Source organism: Leptodactylus fuscus, chromosome 8 (assembly GCF_031893055.1).
Source record: "Leptodactylus fuscus isolate aLepFus1 chromosome 8, aLepFus1.hap2, whole genome shotgun sequence".
Lineage (NCBI taxonomy): Eukaryota > Metazoa > Chordata > Amphibia > Anura > Leptodactylidae > Leptodactylus > Leptodactylus fuscus.
Genome location: NC_134272.1, coordinates 65,204,819 through 65,213,877, shown reverse-complemented (window position 1 = coordinate 65,213,877; position 9,059 = coordinate 65,204,819). Strand labels below are relative to the sequence as shown.

The window sequence follows — 9,059 nt, the reverse complement described above, 5'->3', positions numbered from 1 at the left end:
TGTAAGGGGGAAAAATTCCTTCCTGATCCCAAATATGGCGATCAGAAAAAAATCCCAGGATCAAACGCCAGCACCTAACCTACTCTATACGTTTTAAAGATTTTTTTTTGCGGGACTATTTTTACTATATCTAATTAACTTTTTAAAATTATTTTTCTTTTTCTTTTTTTTTTTTTAATCAGCTAAGCACTTTATGAAGAAAAAACTATTTTTTTCTATATATTTTCTATTATTTAATAAATATCTATCATCCTAAACCTATATGAGGCTGAGTTGATTCAGAGGAAGGCAAAAACCTCTTGAGGAATGGGCCAATTGTCCTCAAGAGGAAAAATTCCTTCCTGACCCCAAATATGGCGATCAGAACAAGTTCCTGAATCAAAGCCGATATCTATATCTAACGGCTTTATCTATGTGTCTATACTTCAACTTAAATCTATCTGTATTTCTATAGTTATATCTATATGTCTATACTGATATCTATATGTCTATACTGATATCTATATGTCTATACTGATATCTATGTGTCTATACTTATATCTATGTGTGTGTAATATTAATGTATGTGTGTTATGTGTAACTTACCTGGCCTGTGCTGAGATGGGAGACATGCACAGGCCACTCCTGGAGTTGTGGACGGTCTTCTGGAGGTAGAGATGTCTGATGCCGGCCAGATATCAGAGGATGCTGTCAATGTTCTGGGCATCAACTTGATGGAAAGTCTGCAGCCTTCAGATGGTGGAGAGAGGATGTTGTAGGCAGTCGGGGTCTCATCCAGCAGCTGATGTATGGGTCGGGAGGCTCAAGGTTCTGGGCACGGGCTGATCCTGCAAGACACAAGAGAGAACACTTTTAACTATATGAACAAGTGAACGACTGTAACAAGACGACTTGTATCCTGAGCACATGTAAAGTGTGAATATCTGCAATTGTCCAAATCCATCTTTACTATAAGTCAATGATGGGAGATTTGCAGGTTTGGGAGCCATATTGGAGGATGTATTAATTGTTACTCAGATTTACTAACTGCAGAGATAACTGAGAAGATGACTTCAAGACTTTAGTTATGTGAGAGGGAATGTTCCTTATAATAAATGTTTCCATATATGTGAGATTCAGTGACAATGTATGGATATAATGGTATGAGTCCTGTGTATATAGGTATGTATAGGTGTATAGATACTGTATGTATGTATAGGTGTGTGTAGAAGATACTTACCAGATGGTCGTGGACTCCTTCACAATTGGGGTGTTTCCATCATCCTAAGAAGAAGCAGAGACATAGTAATTAACAGGAGCAATAAGAATGAAGCCCAAGATGGAGAAGACTATGGAGTGGACTACACCAGGAAATTCTTACTGTTACCATCTAAGTACTAAGTGTACATCATCTCTAGAGGAGGATCTTACCGGGTCCAACTTGGTGACATATACGAGAACTCGGCCACGGGGTGAAGGGACTGATGCTCCGGCCATGATAGGTGATGGTTCTCCAGAACTGCCTTGGATGGTATAAATGGCGGCTTTACTCTCCTCATCTCCAGATCCTCCCAGCAGATGGTTTTAAAGAAGGGATGTTCTCTGATGTTACTGTTCACACCCAGTCGCTTCTCAGGATTTTTCCGCAGCAGTTGTTTGACCAGATCTTGTAGCAACATGTTCAGCCATAATGCTATCCGTGGCTTATCGTGGATGATGGAAAGTTTTGACAACTCCCATTTGTTGCTTACATAGTAAAATGGGGAGAATGCTGCTGACATTCGGGAGATAACAATTCCCAGGCTCCACCAATCCACTGCTGTATAATACTCCTGTCCTAGAAGCATCTCTGGGGCCATATAACGGCGTGTGCCCTTCACTCCACGGATCTTATTGGAGGAGTTGACTCCTTCTTGGGCAAGCCCCAGGTCAATTATCTGGATGTGTCCATTCCCATGCAGCATGATGTTAGCTGGCTTTATATCTCTGTGAACGATGTTGCGTCTGTGGAGGAACTGGAGGCCACATATCATCTCTGCCGTGTAGAATCTGATGGAGAGGACAGAGTGTAATATCAATGACATGAAATCCTTCTCTAGCAGTCCCCTACTGACAAGGTATTATAAAGTGTCACCAGTAGGAGAGAGGTGGCGCTGTGTATGTCCGCCTCTATTCCCCCAAGTCTGTGCAGTCCCCTGTATCTGACCTGTCATGTCTCCTTATCTCTTGTGCCCTTCAGTCTACTTTCACTCTTTTTCCCCATCTTCTTGTCTGTCATTTACACACCTTACTGAGTTGTTGTTCAGACTGCCGCACTTTCTGAGTAGAGCCTCCAGGCTGCCTCCGGACAGATACTCCATGATGAAATAGGCTCTGTCCCGAGACTGGTGTGCGGCATACAGATGGCAGAGGAATGGACAGTCTCGGGACTCCAGGAGTATCTGCCGCTCTCTCATTAAAGTTTCTGCATTGGTCCTCTCTTTGGTGATGATCTTGACGGCCATGAAGGTGTTTTGGCCGGGGACCGATGCGAGGACCACCTGAAGAAAATGATGGAAGAGGCATTATAAGTGGTCACAGAGGAAATTCATGTACATTTATTACATGTTGCTTTCATCTGCAGGGCCTTCTGAGTGGTCGGTCAGTCAGATGAATCCAGACTCTCCAGCAATCATAATACGGTGTCTCTGAAGAGAGGTGCCCTTATCACCAATGAGACATCCCCCAGTGCAAGCAAAAAGAAGACTGGCATTGAATATGCCGGACACCATAAATCGTCCCCAGCGAGTCTCACATTAGTCTTAAGTGGCTGATAACAGGAAACAACAGCTTGCATTCATCTGCACTCCATGCTATGTTTGGAGGAAATAATCCCTTTATTATTTACTAGCTGGTACCCGCGACTTCGTCTGCTGTATTTGTAGAAGTGGGTAAATACAGGCGCGGGTAAGGTTTTAGTAGTGTGTATAAGGTATGGGCAGTGCCGCACTTCCCATGAGGCGACCTGAAGCGACCGCTTCAGGCGGCGCTATGCCAGGGCCACGGGGAGGGCGGCATTTTTGCTGACCTAAGCCAGTCCAGGACAAGCTGTCCTGGACTGGCTTAGGGTCAGCGTCACTAAGCGGTGCATTGGGGAGGTCGCTGGAGCAGCGCTGCTCCCGCCGCCCCTCACGCTCAGGCAGAGAGCAGGTTCTCTCCGTGCCTGCTCTCTGCCTGCTAAATACGATCGCTCCGCTCGGCCCCTCCCCCTCCTCGGGGGGGGGGGGAGGGGGGCGGCTTTCTGTCGTCCGCTTTGGGCGGCAGAAAGCCATGGTTCACCCCTGGGTATGGGATATGAAATGTAACTTTGTTTCTTGTTTTTGCTGTAATTCTGAGAACACATGAGACTTTTGTGTTGAATGTAATTTGTACTTCAGCTGCTATACGGTGTTCTGAGAAACTGTACATAGTGTCTTTGGGACAGAGGTATTTCAAGTGAATATACGACATTGTATGATTTGTTATTTTCCGCCAGGACAAGTAAGTTTTGGGCACAGGATACTCTTGAGCAAGCAACATAAAGTTGTCCATGTGAGGAGCCTGGTGTGGCCACATGTATTCCTGCTACTTTCAGCGTTTGTCCTTGGGATTTATTATTGGTCATTGTAAAAGCCAATTTAAGGGGAAATTGTAGTTGTTTTAGTTGAAATGGGAAATTATTTGGTATAATTGGAATGTGTGGGATTAACACACTGTCACCTTTAGCTGCTCCTGTAAGAATAGTGGCTAGTTGTGTGACACGTAGCCTCGTGCCATTACATAATCGGGGTGCATCCAGATTACACATGAGTAGAACAGGGACGCCAATCTTGAGTTCTAGTTTATGTGAAGGGACGCCGGGTAATTCTAAGGTGGGCAGTAAGGCAGATTGGTGACATTATTATCGACCGTTACGTGTTCGTGGTGTGTTGAAACGGTACATCAGAGTATACAGGGGGGGGGGGCTATGAGGCTGGGGGCAGAGATGGGGGGGACATGAGACTGGAGGGAAGAGATAGGGGGAAGACACTGGGGGCAGAGATGGGGGGACATGAGATGGGGGGGACATGAGACTGGGGGCAGATGAAGTGGACTGGGGGCAGAGATGGGGGGACATGAGACTGGAGGGAAAAGATGGGGGGAAGCTGGGGGCAGAGATGGGGGGACATGAGACTGGGGGGCAGAGATGGGGGGACATGAGACTGGGGGCAGAGATGGGGGGGAGACACTGGGGGTAGAGATGGGGGGAAGACACTGGGGGCAGAGATGGGGGGACATGAGACTGGGGGGACATGAGACTGGGGGCAGAGATGGGGGGAGACACTGGGGGTAGAGATGGGGGGAAGACACTGGGGGCAGAGATGGGGGGACATGAGACTGGGGGGACATGAGACTGGGGGCAGAGATGGGGGGAGACACTGGGGGCAGAGATGGGGGGACATGAGACTGGGGTTCAGAGATGGGGGGAAGAAACTGGGGGCACAGATGGGGGACAAGAAACTGGGGGCAGATGAAGTGGACTGGGGGCAGAGAAGGGGGGACATGAAGCTGGCGGCACAGATGGGGTGAGAAGAAACTGGGGGCAGAGATGGGGGGACAAGATACTGGGGCCAGATGAACTAGACTGGGGGCACAGATAGGGGGACAAGAAAAATAAGCGGTTCAGCCCCACCGCCAACCCATAGACGAAGTCGCGGGTACCAGCTAGTATATATATATATATATATATATATATATATATATATATATATATATATATATATAATATTTATATATATATATCTCAAAGGAAAATAATTGCAGCAGCACCAGAAAATCTGGGGATTATCCCACAAATTGCACAGCAGAAACCCCTCTCCAGGCACAAGTTTGTCAGCAACTTGTATGGATGGAAACTGCTTTTTCCAATAAAAGGACAATTTCCATCCATATAAGTTGCTGACAGACCGGATTGTGTGTATATATATATATATATATATATATATATATATATATATATATATATATATATACACACAGTATATATATACACAGAGGTAGTAAAGTTAACTTGAGCCTTTGGTTAAACTGCTGCAGTGTGATATAAATTTAACAAAAAACATTGAAAATTCAATGAAAAATGTTTTTCCAATATATTTTCAATGGCTTTTGTTGTCTTGTGCCATAAGATATCACACTGTGACAGTTTAACCAGTTGTTGAAGTTCTGTTCACCTCTGCTACATATACATACACATGTGAAAGGGCGCATGAAATGAAATAGGCTCTGATAGCAACGTCACATTGATGTAGCTAAGCAAGATCAAATCCATTAGACATTAATTATTACAATTATTGTATCCAGCATTTATTGATAAATTATTACATGAATTTAAAAGATGAATAATTATTTTTAAAATAAGGACAAATGACACTAAATGGATATAATAAATATATCCACTGTCTCTTAATAGTAACACATTTTATTTATATAGCGCCAACATATTCCGCAGAAATCAAAAGTTATAAAACTTACTTGGCCAAAGCCGCCCCTACCCAACTCCTGATGAATGTTGAAGCGGTTGATGTAAAATTCTGGGTAGGGGCTTGATGTTCCGGGGTCCTGGCTGCTGCCCGCTCTTGACTTGACATCCTCTAATATACTGGCCTCTCCTCTTTGCTTCTTCATCAATCTGCTCTCTCCGTCCTCTTCTCTCTTCCTCTTTCCATCTTCCATCCTCTCACTTCCTCTCTTCTTTTTCTTCATAAGTCCGCTCTCTCCATCTGCTCCTCTCTTCCTCTTTCCATCTTCCTTCTTCTCATCTTCTCTCTTTGTATCGCCGCCTCCTCCATATCCAATAAATGGTACTTTCCGTAGAATCGCTGAGATCCAGTCGCGTAGTCTAGTCGCTGCCATGATCAGTGAAGACTAAATGACAGTTGGTCGTGTGCAGGTCACATGATGGCGGAGGTCACAGCATCCTCAGGTGGCACCTGCCTGCCAGTACTCATGTACCAGCTCTGCCATATGTGATGTGGGCATCATGACTGATAGTCTAGTGTTCAGAGGATCGGAGGACTTCATGGCTGGATCTTCTAGTGCTGTATTATCAGTAGATGGGGCAGGGGATGTGACTTCATGTCTAGGCTGGCAGTGGTGCCCATAATTCACCACAATCCCTGCTGACATTGTAGAATAAGTGCAGTTGTGTAGAAACTGAATGATGTGGGTGAAAAAATAAACCATAAACTGTACCTGCTGCTAGTGACAGGAGGAATAATGTGAGGACCATTGTGGTTGTACAGGGGGGGGGGAGAGGACCTTTTAGAAAAGATAAACTGGTTGAAGGAAAGTCTTGTGTGGAGACTAAAGAGGGAACCATCCACACCAATAGCTTATTCTAAGGTGGGAAATGTTAGGAAGGGGCATCTAGAAAAGTGGGTTTAGCTTTAACAACCTGTCAGGATAGAATGTATCAGTCTCTTTTTTACATTGTAGGTAGATTGTAAATTCTTCTTCTAAGGGGGTCAGTTCTTAGCATAATTTTTGCTCCTTGGAATGGTATGTCTGGGGCCCCTCTCATGGTTGGTATAATAACTCAGGTGGACACAGCAGATGATATACATATTGTCCCTTTGCAGAACACAATCCAATGGTTGTTGTCCATAGTAACAGTTATAATACAACAGGTGGATGCCCCGAGCAGCAGGCTAGCTGGTCCAGTGAAGTGACCACATTTTGAAAACTGCACCCCTCAAAGAATTTATTATGGGGTGTAGTAAGCATAAGTTTTCCTAGACATGAATGCACAGTGCATGGTGTAAAGTGAATATGTAAGCTGTGCGGCGTACATTGGGTACAGCACATTCCCCACCATTTCACCACTATCTCCTATTGTTGGGAGGACCATTCTGGGATAGTCACTTCCAGTGTCTTTTCTGTCATAATCTCTAATCCAGCAGTGTAATATAAGTATTCTTGTTATGGCTTATGTATTCCCTTACTGCCATAGAGAGTTTTGTACAAAAGATGTGGCGATTTTGCTTTATATTGTTACCGTGCCTGAGGTTATAAGGGGGGTGGGAGGCCCAAACTGAACTTCACTTCAGGTCCCGAGGAAGACTCTTATGTTGGAATTTGCTTACTATTTGAGCTAACTATCAATAGGTACAGTAGATCTCTTACAAATTTTAGATACCCATCGAAGGCCTAGATGCCAATCTGCCAGTGGTAGCTCGATTTGCAGTTCTATCTCCCATTTTAGGATTTGCCTTGGCTTAGATCACAACGGGTCAGCAAGGAGAGCAGCGTAAAAGATTGATGGTCCTTTAGATTTATCTAGGTCAGCCAGAAAATGAGAGTAAGGTTGTGGTCACACTAGCCCTCGTGGACCCTATATTCCATTATGCTTAAAATATGTGGAGAGAAAAGACCTGCAGGCACGGGGCTGAAACCTGGCAGACCCCATTATAGTCTTGGCAGGTGTGGCAAAATTTTGCAAAGTAAGAATGCTTTCATAAAAACAAGTGTTACTGACAGCATTCATGAGTGAAGATGCAAGATCTGAGGAGTAATACTGAAATTAGGGAGCCATCCAGACATATCAGATGTACTAAATGCGCTCACACGCCGACTTCTCCTGACTGTATAGACACGTGGTACATATGTCCTCTCAGCATATTTGATAATGGCACACTACTTTTCATATCATGTATTTATATATTTAATAAGCCTTGATGGCATTAATGTCAGTCATTAAGGGGTTAATATGCTCAGGAACCATCTGCAGTAACTATGACAACTGTGCTGATGTCATAAACACATGCCTATGACATAAAGAACTCACTAGGGAAAATTCCAGAACAGAAGGGCCTACAGCCATATGCAGCCAGACCTGATGTGTGTGAAGACCCGGAGCTTCATCACTCCACAATCTGTGAGGGGAAAAGGGGACATCGGCCTAGCCAGCCAGATCAGCCATACCCGCCTAGCCAGCTAGATCAGCCATACCCGCCTAGCCAGCCCGATCAGCCATACCCGCCTAGCCAGCCAGATCAGCCATACCCGCCTAGCCAGCCAGATCAGCCATACCCGCCTAGCCAGCCCGATCAGCCATACCCGCCTACCCAGCCCGATCAGCCATACCCGCCTAACCAGCCAGATCAGCCATACCCGCCTAGCCAGCCAGATCAGCCATACCCGCCTAGCCAGCCAGATCAGCCATACCCGCCTAGCCAGCCAGATTAACCCTAGCCATCAATGGGGTGACAGATGTTGCGGCCAGATCTTCCTCACATCCGGAACAAGCTGCTTCACTTCTATGTGTGAGGCCTAGAGAGGTCTCATTGTTACATGTTGGCAATAACCCTCTAAGCCCAAGGGAAGGGCAACCCTCCAGCCATGGTTCCCTAGAGGTTTCCTCCACAGGGGGTTTTCCTCTCCTGAGTGCTGGGGGGGTGACTCTTTGTGAGTCGGGGGTTCGCCATTTTCAGTGTCTTTTTCATAGCAATTGGCCTGATTATAAATTTGAGACACTGATTGAAATCAATTAAATGCGATTTTCAATAAAAATTTATTATAGATTAACTCCCAATTAAAGTGTTTCTGCATTTTTTTTGTACAATATTTAGTTTGTGTGATTTTAGTTGGGGTCAGGATGGATGAAAAATGTCATAGTAAAGAAGGCCTTTAACCCTGTGCTGGAAAACAAGGAACAATGCGGCACATCTTTTGCGCAAAACGGTAAAGGTTTATATATTAGAAACTACCCATAAATCACAGAAATTTACACACTAACTAAAATTTGTTACGTGAGCATGGTATTACGACATATGCGATGAGAAACTTCTGTATGGGTACGCAGCAGGGCTGGTAACGGAAACCTTTACCGCCTTGTGAACATTCAGCGTGGCTAGCCGTGACTGGGTGCCAATGCAGCAGTGGCATTTCGTCGCAAATGCCAATGAATGGGCCTAAACAGGGGCGTCTCGAAAGGGTGGACGCCGTGGCTGATTCAGCCGTGGAATCCGTGGCAAGATAGATCATCTTGCTTCTTTTTTCCACTACTAGCTAAAGGAAAAAAT

The 9,059-nt window shown here is 45.0% G+C and overlaps 1 long non-coding RNA gene across 1 annotated transcript; it reads right to left on the bottom strand.

Annotated features, from left to right (window-relative positions):
- Positions 1 to 491: 491 nt before the first annotated feature.
- On the bottom strand, positions 492 to 1,610 carry LOC142216251 (uncharacterized). The gene is made up of 3 exons (XR_012717330.1): positions 1,411 to 1,610; positions 1,220 to 1,263; positions 492 to 827 (listed from the first exon to the last, which is right to left on the bottom strand). It is a non-coding gene; the product is annotated as an uncharacterized LOC142216251 (long non-coding RNA).
- Positions 1,611 to 9,059: the final 7,449 nt, after the last annotated feature.